The following is a 13,052-nucleotide window of genomic DNA, read 5'->3' as shown; positions in this document are numbered from 1 at the left end:
CCCAGGTCGGGCCAATAAAAAGTTATTGGGTTTTTCTGTCAGAAAATTCTCAGTGGCAGCCAGGAGTCTGGAAGTTGGAAGGATGTTCACTCCCGTGCCTCAGAAAGCACGTAAAGCCGTTGGTCCTACGCCTGAATTCTTTCCAGTCATGTCGGATTGCCATCCCATCGGATTATGACAGTTAGGGAATAGAGAGTGCACCTGTGTTTGCGCTCACACCTGTGCACTTTAATATCTCCTGTATAGTTGGCTAATCAAAATGATCAAAAAAGACTTCTTTTTCTATTAAGGGGAAAATCATATTTCAACGTGGCTGGTATATGGAACCCAGAATTTTCGTAACACGTGTAGATTTTTTCACAACATTACATTTTAAACCACCAAGTACTATGTTGCACCTTTTTTCTTTTTTCGCTGAAAAAAAGCAATTACGCATTTTCCCCAAATGAACTGGGTATATGAGACTCACTGGCGCCTAGTGCGCCTAGGGTGCCGGAATAGCATATAAAACCAGGGGTACGGCAGTAGTGAGTTCGATTCGATTCAGTTGAATTGTAGAACTGGTTTAAATTAAGTAATTAAAATAAAACGAGAATATTGGGGATCAATCAAGATATTACAGTTTAATAATTCAATAATGCTTAGTATGTTATAAAAAAACCCGTAGTTCTTAAGCGTATACATTTTACATATAATTTTAACTTTTCTTTTCAAATGTATTGGCGCATTTATGGTGTACAAGATTTGACGTGGGTGCGACAGCGGCTGGCGGCAGATCTTGTTTGTGTTCCGATAATTAGCAAAGCAGCTTACTGTTCAGGATTTATCTCTTATTCTCTGATGGATAGAAAAGTGGGTTATGTACTTATTAACACAAGTATGTCATATTGATAATGTGTAGCGTTAGCTAGATGATACGTCAAAACAATACTTAAGTTTGACAGTTTATCACAGACTATAGATGAAATTGTACATAATTATTACATGTTTATTATATATGGTGGCACTGGTGGTAGGGCTTTTTGCAAGCCCGTCTGGTAAGGTACTAGCCACTCATCAGATATTCTACCGCAAAATAGCAGTACTTGGTATTGTTGTGTTCCAGTGTAAAGGGTGAGTGAGCCAGTGTAATTAAAGGCACAAGGGACATAACATCTTAGTTCCCATGTTTGATGGCGTATTGGCGATGTAGGGAATGTTTAACATTGCCAATGCCAATGTCTATGGGCGTTGGTGACCACTTACCATCAGGTGGCCCATATGCTCGTCCGCCTACCTATAATATATATATATATATATATATATATATATATATACATATATATATATATATATATATAATATTGATGAAAAAGAGTTACTACTGAGTTTAATGTCGGTTATTCTCGGTAAAATCAACATTTCTACAGTGGAAGTTTCACATTTAATTTAACCGTTAATTGAATTTAACCGTTAATTTAAAATGAGGAATAAAAAAGTTCTTGTGTTAGCCTACTTGATATAATATTGATTTCGATTATTATTAAAGGATTTTTAGTTATTTGCTTATTACAAAGAGTAAATAAACTGTTCTTATTTGCATAATATCATGCATATTTAACGTAAAGGTGTTCAAATACCTCTTTAGAAATAAGTGAAGAACCGGCATCCGAGAAATTTTAATATCGTAAATAGTTCGGAGATGGAGTGGGACGAAGGAGCTTCATATTCAATTCCATATAAAAATAATTTTATTGCTAAAAGACCGTGAACTACACCATGTTCCTTAAGCCTCAGCGCTTCGGGCGACGACGCTCGTGTGGAGCTCTCTCAACTGTTCACTATTTTTCTTTTGATAAAATAAAATTCTAAGCCAAAAATAGCTCTAGGGAAATTTCTAGACATGAAGCGGATAAGAAAACGAAATAGGTTTGCTATGATAAAGTAAGTAGAAAAGTTTTTAAGAAAATTTATACATCATTTTAAGGCATATGTTGTGTGCAATTATAATATTAATGACTTCATATGTCTCATTCCTCGTAGCCTAGAAAGAATATCATCTGGAACAGGAAAATTATGTAGTTTAATGTTTTCTTATTATTGTTAGGAGTATTAATTTTGTATTAGGTTTAGGGATATTTTGATTATCTTCATCTTCGTCTTTATTGGTACAGGATGTTAAAAGAAATAGTTTAGGGATGTCACAAGTCCTATTATCTCGCTGTTTGATGAAATATTCTAATTAAATACGTCAACAATGTGTGACAAAGCTACCGTTTCGATTTGAATAATTCATTATATGTTTATACATATCCCTAAACTTATATAAAACTTTAATTTAATATGAAAAGTCTAGTGATTGGTCCACTTAATGTTAATTGGTGACCCGCAGATGGCCATAACTTTTCTTACTGTAAGAAAGTCAAGTAATGCGTCGTCAACTATTGGAACCAAGGTGTCTTGTTCATTGTATCTGTAATTACACTGGCGTGCTAGTCACCTTTAACACCGGAACAGTGGTCAGATCAGGTCAAAGGTTGGTGGTAAAATAAATAATGATGGGATTCAACAAATCCATATTATCAGGTAAGCAAGTAAACCACATTATCGCTTGAAAAAGCTTTACACCTAAGTATCTAAGCTATTCATGCAACAAAAACAGACATTAATGCGGGACAGCGAATTTCACTCCATTCGTTTCAGGGCCGGCCGCGCCTAATAAATTGTTACGATTTTTCTTTGACGCCTGTAGAATGTTTCTGTTGTATGATACAAGTGAAAAGCGAAAACATTTAGTTAAATTGTTTTAATACGTTATGTTACATGTATATATCCTTATATAAAGAAGGTGGAGAGTTTTATGTTGAAACTCGTTATCCTGGTGCAATTTTTTTGATTGAGATAACCTTATGGAATCCATAAGCAATAAATATCAACTAATTCGGTGACCTTGAAATGTTCATATTTGCCGCGGCTTTATCATAAAAGATTTCATGTTTCAAATAATATTTAATTTTTAAATGTCACTGTTTTATTTAAGAGAGACGTTAGCATTTTTAGATAAGTTAGTTTATTTATTTTAAAATTCATTGCACAATAGTGTTTAGTTTGAAAAATAAACATCACACGCTCTTCATCATACAAATATTATAATAATATTATGAGCATGTCCTCTGCATTTAAAAGTAACTTTTTTTAGTTAATTTATAAAGGAACAGCAAAGGAAGAATTGAAGAAACTACTGTTAGTTATTATAAACTACATTCACGTTTATATCCAGCGGAATATATTACTATAAAGTTGTAAGACTCCGTTTCAAGGCAATGATTCATTCTTAACTTTATGAGAGAAATTTACAATAGTAAGTATCTACAGGTACTAGATATGCTTTACTTAATCACCAAATAATGTGAATAATATTACCATAAGACTATATAATAATTAGTTACTGTATCGATTTTAATCCTTATTATTTTTTTATTGACACACGTTTTAGTTAAATTAATCGTTTTAATAATTTCTGTCCCCTTTTCCGTTTTCCCGGAGCGAGGTGTTATGTATTAAGTCCTTATCTGAACCCGTGATAACGTGTACGCAAAAATTCATTATGATCGATTCTGTAGTTAAGGAGTGAAAGCGTAACAAACAAATTGTTATTCAGGCTACATACTCGGGGTATAGAAAAGGACATAGGGTACCCAATACCGTCATACACATGAGACCCCTGCCCATCATTCGCAATCAAAGCCGCGGGCTGGAACTACTAATAACTAAATACAAAATTAGTTATATCATATTGATAAATGTTATGAACACTTGTACCACATACTGATTTATTCATTCCCCAGCTAGTATTTGCCTGCTATAGTCTAACGGAATGTTAAGAATTGAAAGTTTGACCTTTAGCCGTGAAAGGAGGGCGTTGAAACAATTTTTTAGTTTTCCGCTAAATTTAATTTCACGATACAATAATTCTATCACGTTGTCACTCCTGTTAATTTAAAGGATATTTACATCATTTGGTTAACTTCGATACAACTGTATTGATTCGTCTCGTTGGTCTAATGGCTAATTTTAAAAATTCTGGTTTGGGGCGCTAAAATATTTGTTTTTGAAATAAATTATTCACAGCATTTACCCAGGTTATATTTCTGTTCCCCAAAAACACGAAAACCTATTGACCCCGCGTCTTATCTCTCTCCGGTCGTGTCAGATTGCCATCGGATTATAATAACAAGAAAATATATTAATATATTATCATCCCTAATCTCAGGTGGACGTCAGAATTCTAAATAGATGTCATGTGTTTCGACAATATTATGTCCGCAATAGATCATGCAGTTAGACACTTTTATAAGCCAATTCTCTCACCATAATACAATAACACCAAAACAAGAAAAAAATTAAACCAGCTTTACAGAAAAAAGGTCTAGAAAACTTTAGCAATAAGAGCGCCGTCGTATTTCTTTTTAGGAGTCAGCGGAGGAGACAACATAATGAAAACTTGTGGCTTGGACGTATATAGATGTTAAACAATTAACAAATAAAAATATCCATTTAACCCTTATATCTTACCACTACTGGCGAAATATAATATATAGCTTTAAAAGTTTTCAAAAGAATTAAAACTTGTAATATGAATTATTCTCATGCGAATAAAATTATTTTACTGAGAATATAAAATTAATAACAGTTTAATAGAGCATACATAAGTATCAATATTTTAAGAACCTTAATTTGTTTTTATGTGTGATCTGTGATTGTAGGGCTTCGTACAAGTCCATCCATCATGGTAGGTACCAGCCACGCATCACATATACCAACAAACAGCAATACTTTGTATTGTTATATTCCGGTTCGAAGGATGGATCAGATTATAGGGCTATTGTTATTTATATTTATTTATATAGTATTATATTAGTTACTAATCAGGGTTATAGAGCACAAGGGACATCACATCTTAGTTCTCAAGGTCAGTGGCGCATTGAAGTTATATATATATATTAGACTAGTTAGGCAGACGAGCAAATGGGCCACTGATGATGGTAAGTGTTCATCACTGCCCATAGACATTGGCATTGAAAGAAATTGTAGCAGTACGCATAGCAATAAGAATACACACGCCACACATGCCTCATTATTTGACGTCATCGTTTGAAACAATGAATAGCTCTGAAAAGAACTGTTTATTTGAAATAAGAAGCAGCATGCAATGACGTAGCATGACGTAATTAAGCTCTTAAAAGAGCTGTTTTTATATTTAGTAACTTCATGTAATAATCTTCGCTTCAATTGGTTTCACTTCTTCAACGAAAACAACCCAACTTGCTGACTTCTTGAAACACATCTTCACTCCACGCGCCGCTCCAACTGACTGAACGCGAAGCCGCGCATCGCTGATAGTGGGGAATTAAGCGCAGGAGTCAGATGCAAAACAGGTTTTTACGCGCCAATCAAAGTCCCTACTTTTAATGTAGACGCGCGCATTTGTTATTATTTTTACATTTTTATATCTTATATTTTTCTTGTATTTTATATACGGCGCCAATGTTTATGGGTGGTGGTGACTAATTAAACAGTAACTGACCACTAAAAGCAGACCACTGAAAAGTATACAACGAAATGTTAAATAATGAAATATTTTTATCCTGTAATTACTTATTAAATTAATGGTAAATTCATTGATTTTTATACATCAGTTCACTATAAAGTTTTGAAGCACTATGAATTCAGTAGACAATTAGTAGATATTTCTTTTTGTTGGAAAAAAAAATACTTAAGAACTGGTTTATTTGAACGGCAACTGTTAAAAGAGTTTGATATGCGGTTTGACGGAGCTTAGTGCGTTAGCTGTGTGGTTTCTGAAATCAAAGTCGTAATTGTAGTTATCTCTTATTAGTTGTTCCGTAATAATAATAATGTCCTCCAGACCGATTTCGGCCACAGCGGCCTATCTCAAGAGAGATTAGCCAACTACGCAGGAGATATTATAGTGTACAAGTGTGTGCGCAAACACAGGTGCACTCTCTATTCCCTTACTCTCATAATCCGATGGGACGACACGACCGGAAAGAGTTTAGGCGCAGGACCAACGGATTTACGTGCTTTCCGAGGCAAAAATAATATATATATATATATATTGTTTTTACCTCTTTGTAATTTTTCTAGTACATATTAATGTATTGGTATATTTAGTTCGTAAATAGAAATGTTAAGTAATTACGGAAATTAAATAAGTAATTGTAATTCAATATATTAAATTTCATTTTGATTACAAAAAGTTTTCAAATATTTTATAAATATTCAAAACATATATATATATATATATATATATATAGTATTTATATTTGTAAATAAAGCCAATATGGGCCACTGGTTAAAAGACGTAAGGATTAGCGTCGGTTTTTGGAACCGTAATTGACTCGACTAATGCTTAAAATTTGTAAAAAATGTGTTTTTTGATCAAAAGTTAGTATAACCAATTGTCAAATAATTAACCATTAGCTTAAAAAATTAACCACCCAACGTTAGAGAGTTAACAATATGGCATATGGTTAACTCTCAACCAAGAACCAGCTGTCGACAGTTTTCTTGTTGTCAACGTCGTATTTCTATTTATTTATTTAAATACAGTACAGTAACAGTAACAGCCTGTTAATGTCCCACTGCTGGGCTAAGGCCTCCTTTCCCTTTTTGAGGAGAAGGTTCGGAGCTTATTCCACCACGCTGCTCCAATGCGGGTTGTTAGAATACACATGTGGCATAATTTCAGTGTAATTAGACACATGCAGGTTTTCTCTCGATGTTTTCTTTCACCGCCAAGCACGAGATGAATTATAAATACAAATTAAGGACATGAAAATTCAGTGGCGCTTGCTCACGATCATCGGTTAAGATTCACGCGTTCTAATCACTAGGCCATCTCGATTTATTTAAATATTGATTTATAATTTTTTAGAGTCTTTGTCTGTGCCAAAGTAACCAATAACCAAAAGGTAGTTTGTAAAAATAATGGTTAAAATAATATATTGAACGAAAATCGGCGATTACTAACAACACACACGTTTGATCTTAAATTACCAACGGAATTAAAAATCGTTTATAAATTTAAACCAAAGTACAGACATCAGGCTTACTTTAATATTTGTCATTCGGATACGATACGTGGTTCATGCATATTTTATGGTCCGTCTGACTGCGGTACACAATATAAACATAAACGAAATAAAACATACTCCCGCGGGCGTATTTAATTCTCTTTTTTAAAAATTCATTACATCGCTGACGTCATCGTGATATGACCTTAATCGAAGCTTGAAGCAAAAACTATTTCATTTCATTATATTCCAAATTATTATTATTACAATGTTTTTCTAATAAATATTAAATGTATTCTTATGAGTTTTGAGATCCTATTTGTTTGTTTTATTGAACATTTTATTATTTAATTTATAAATAACTCGTTCGTTTTTGCTCGTATATCTCGAAATTAAGAGTAATAATTACATTATTAAGTACCAGCTTCAGCCTGCGACTGCGCTTCGGATGGAAATAGATTATATGAAGCTTTTCCAGAAACTACTAAAAATTATATTAAATCTTGGGCAGCCAACATATTATTATTATTAAATTAAATTTATTCCAGCGTTTTACTTACACACTAAGACAAACATGCAAAATTATAAATATTGGTCTGATGTGATTTTTAAGCTGATAAAAAACTGAATCAAAGTTGGCGCACACAATTATGTCTCATATTTGCGTGTCTTCGTACCAAACAGGGCTAGTCGTTGTTTTAAATTCAAATATATATACTCCTTGCAATAAACCCTTGTCCGATCTTCCTTACTAAATATAATTAAACTAGCATTAAACAAAGCAGAACATGCACTAAAAAGAGAAAAAAAACTCAATTAGGTTTTTTAAAAAATATATTCATTGCACTATATAACGGTTTTTAATAAAAAATAAGTCATATTACGTCATATACAGGAGAAATCAGTTATCACATTATTAATGAAAACAAAATGCAGGTAAAGAAAAATTTGACGACAGACATGGTATACTATCTTTTTTGAAAAAAGATATATGTGTAAAAATACCCTATATCATCCGACGATCTACTTTAGTAGAATAAATTTTAAAACATGCAAATCTGGCCGTTTCTGATCAATCAATGAATATACATTAAAAAACGCTTAGAATATAAAACCTCCACCTTTTTAAGTCGATTAAAATTATAAATGGTTATTAAATAATTATACATCCAAATGATCTATCGTATAAGTATAGAACTATTTGAAATCTGTCTAAGTAATCCTTATTAAAAATGTTACATACACATGTGTTAACTGAGTTTTATTCGCTTTGATTGAAATCGTCATCATTAGCAATACAACCCTTAGTGAACCCTGAGCTGCTTGAGTAGCCACTCCCCTTTGTGAAATATTTAATTAATTATCTTCTTTCAAATGAAACCATATGAAATTCGCCATTCCGTTGAAGTTTTAACTCGATCCAATGATTTCCTCATTGTCTTTATTATAAGAAAATAACAGAAACCTCTTCATTAGTATATATTGTATTACTTTAAAGTAAAAATAAACAATAATAAGTCATCTCGGAAGATAATTAATTACTTGGAAATGGAGTCTTAATTAGGTGTATTAAGTAAGTTATAACAAAAGCAAGATACAAGAGGAATGAAAATAAATATGAAAATGTAGTTTTAATAACATTCCAACGACCTCATTACGAAATTATCACGACCTGATGAAGTTCTGAAGAGCTCTTACAAGTGAATTTACAATGCACAAAGCTATGTTACGTATGATTAAAAAGATATTGAAATATATTTTTATTTGAGGTCAAACATGTCGAACGAGTTAATTAATAAAATTGTTGATAATATGGCGGAGAGAAGGGGCATGTCAGAGAGTAATGTGATTAATTCTTCTTGAGGTATTGCACAGTGAACTGTGATAGGTAATATTAAAAACCCTAGTTTGATGTCACCAGTCATAGGACAACTTGAAAGAAAATACTCGCCAAGATGGAATAGGTAACGTGGCATTGTCGTCACTATGCCGGTGTCGTGCGATCGATGGCCCTCTACGGGGCACCCGTTTGGTGTCACAGGCTATCGGACGTCCGCCGTTGCAGGACTAGGATCCAAAGTTCGCAGCGGAGAGTGGCCATCCGCATGGTGCGGGGATATCGCACGATATCCTATGAGGCGGCAATCGTCTTAGCGCACTTTCCGCCCCTGGATATTCTGGCGGATATGGACGCGAGGGTCTATCAACAGACCCGTCAGAACAGTAACAGCGCGTCCCCTCCGAGTGCGCTCGAGGCATTGAAGCGGCGGGAACAATGGAGGGCTCTTGCGATGTGGCGCGACCGTCTCCTGTGGGAGCGATCCTGCCACTCCTCCTGGCCACCATTCTGCCACTGATCCTGGAGCTGTGGTTGCGTGAGGTGGGGGCCTTACGGGTCCTATTTCAGACGGCCCTAAGGAAGACAGCAGCCGAGATGGCTTCGTACTGCCGTACGCACTAGCGAGTAGTGTGGGGGGCGAGATTACCTTCGCTCCTTGTGGACAGCTCCGCCGAGCGGAGCACAGCACGAGAGAGGCAGCGGATGCGTTATATTAACACGATCCCGCAGCCTCTCTGATGAAGAAAAAAAAAAGGTAACGTGGCATTATAAGACATGAGACCGTTTAGTTAGAGCGACAAACATGTTTTAAGATTCAGAACAAAAGACGGTGAAACAGAAAATCAGATCAGCGTGATGGAATATGTCTGTATTCAACGCTATTTTTAATTTATATAATATTAGTTTAAATTAATAAAAAATATCTTTTTTGAAAAATATTATAACAATAGTGTAATTTATTGTTATTGAAAAAAATAATACAAAGAATTCATCATATAATAGCAGATCAATCTGTAGAAGAAATTAAGCGAGACTTAAAACAACATAATATTAAAATATCAGTCAAGCAATAGAAAACCATGAAAAACCTTAAGAATTCAGAAAAAAAACACTCGGAAATAAAAACAATATATATTGAGAATAGTTGAGAAAATAAGATATGAGCAATTAGAAAACAAGAAGTGATTAAATATATCAGTATAATTTTGTTTAAGCTTCATATTCAAATATTTCAAAAGAATGACACTAATTCGTTTACAGTTAATTAAAAAAGTTATGTAATTATTTTACCTTTTATTATTCTGAATGGAATTTGTATGTCATCGTTAGATCTCTGTTGCCTTAATTAAATATGAATCATTATGAATTTTATATTTAATAAGCACTGTGTTTTTAACAAAAAATATAATGCTGTATTTAAATTAATATGATAATAAAAAAAATTATACAGTCGTTATTGTAATTCGTTTATTCAATCCAATATGATGTTTTTTTTTATGTAAACTTTGTATATTATAATAATAAATTGAAATGTTCACGTGACAGGAATGTTTCAGGTCATATCGGTGGTTATCAAATCAATAGCTTTTAGTTAATGCGTATACGTGGTGAATAGTGTATTTAGTGAATGTAGTTCGGAATATAAACAAAGATATCTAAAATAAAATTCGAATAAGTAATACTTTAACTTGTTTTAAGCGTCAATAGCGAATTGGTTTATAATTTTTTTAAAACAAGCGTTTTTTTTATTCTTAAAAAAATGTTAGTCTTTTTTCATATTATTTAATGAATAAAAGATATAAATTAATATTTAAACTTATAATGCGCTGCAACTTTTAAATACATTATGATATCAAGCGAAAACGTAAATTATGAAATTTTGATAATGTGTAATATTTGTTAAAAAGTTTTACAATGAAATCCAATTATTGTAATTTCGTTAATTTTATAATTACATAAAATTAATTCATCTCATAAATATTCATACTAAGGGATTTATAATAAGCCTAACAGAAACAAAAATTAAGGAGTTATATAATAATATGACTTGTCAACGACGTCAGTTCAAATGTAGTTCACATAGTGTTTTTAATTAAACTTCTCGTGATTATAACATGTGACGTATATAGCGCCTGCTAAACCCGGGATGATATTTCTGTTTCTGTTGGTTCAGTTTTAACCAAGTATAAATCAAATGTATGTCGCATAAAATAGAAAATACACTAAATAAATACTTAATAAATAATAAATAGCACAGACACTTCATGCTAGGCCTTTGTACTTGGTGTTAGGGTTTTGTTTACGTGGTGGTAGGATTTTGTACAAGGCCTCCTTCCCGACGTGGGAGGGCCGGAATTACCATACCGGCACCTGTACGCCAGTGTGGTGCGCTCCATGGTGCTGTATAGTGCATCCATATGGGTGAACGCTCTCACCGAACAAGGCCTTACGGAGACTGCAGAGGGTCATAGCGGCGAGGGCGACACGTGGTTACCGTACGGTGTCGTGGACGGTAGCGACACTTCTGGCCACCCTGGGATCTCCAGGCGGAGGTGCTCGCAGAAATATACTGGTTTCAGGTGGAAGACAGGGCGACCGGGTCTAGGGTCCGTGGAGGTGACGTGAGTCAGGGCTCTAGCCCAACGAGCCCTGATCATCTTCGAATCAAATGGAGGCCCTAGAGGCCATCCCTGGAGGCCATAGTCGGCGGAGATCTCACGCTGCCCAGCATGGCGTTAATCATGCTTTGACGGTTTCACGCAAGATTTGACGCATAATATTCCCGGTATAACTAAAGTTATAGCTTACAGATATTAGGTCTAATGAATCATTATCACATTTTTAATTAAAAACGCAGTCTCCGAGCTATAAATCACGCTAAGCTATACTGTGTTTTGCGCAGAATAAATATGAGATTAATACAAATTAAATAACAGATACCCTTTAATATCGATGTTGATTGGACTTTTAAGCCTTTCACTGGTGTAACGTTCAGATAAACTGTGTATTTTCGAAAGAATGTTAAATTAAAAGGAGAATTGATGTATGATGATCGTTTACTGGTAGTAATTTGTTTAAATTTTAGGTAATATGTATAGAAAAATATCACTTGCAAGTTGTTTTTGCGAATCAGTGTTCCGTATTTATATTAGTTAGTATTGTATATATATATCAACAATATTATAGGACATAATTGCTTTGTTGGTCTATTAACTTATAAGGCCGTAGATCCCGAGGTTCTAAGTTCAACCCCATAATATGTCCCGCGCAGTTGGTTCATCTTTTTTGAGGTATGTAGGCCACCATGGCCGAAATCGGCGTGGTTGGTAGATACTTGCTTTTCACGCCGAAAGTTGTGGGTTCGATTCCCACCCTGGACAGACATTAATGTGCATAAAAATGTTTGTTTGTTCTAAGTCTGGGTGTAATTATCTATGTAAGTATGTATTTACAAAAGAAAAGTCGTATATGTAGTATATCAGTTGTTGGTTTCCATAGTACAAGCTCTGCCTAGTTTGGGATCAGATGGCCGTGTGTGAATAATGTCCCAGGATATTATTACTGTCTGATATTTTTGTATAGCTCTTTATATATACGAGTAAATATTATTGTCGATTCGTCTGAATTTATTTATTTTCGCAAAAAGTCACATCCTTTTATTAACTCACAGCTGGGCTTAGGTTCCTCTCCTTTTGTAGAAAAGGTTTGGAGCTTACCCCATCACGCTGCTCCCTTGCGGTTTGGTGGATACACATTTAGCAGAATATCATTCGACACATGCATGTTTAGAAACGACTACCTTCGCCGTTGAGCACGAGATAAATTATAATAACAGATCAAGCACATGATAACTCAATGGTGCTTGTCCGGGTTTGTAATCGCAATCTTTGAATAAGATTGACATATTACAACCACTGGGTTTCCCAGTTCTCCTTACCTGGGTTCCTGACTATATCAATGTCAAATTTAATTTCGATCTGTCCAGTAGTCATAATGAACAAACATACAGACAGAGTTACTTTGAAGTGTGTACACTCCCGTGTCACGGAAAGCACCTAAAGCCGTAGGTCCTGCGCCACTCTTTCCGGTCGTGTCGGATTGTCGTCCCATCGGATTATGAGAGTGAGTGAATAAAG

The sequence above is a fragment of the Nymphalis io genome, chromosome 7 (assembly GCF_905147045.1).
Source record: "Nymphalis io chromosome 7, ilAglIoxx1.1, whole genome shotgun sequence".
Lineage (NCBI taxonomy): Eukaryota > Metazoa > Arthropoda > Insecta > Lepidoptera > Nymphalidae > Nymphalis > Nymphalis io.
This window is presented reverse-complemented; position numbering follows the sequence as displayed.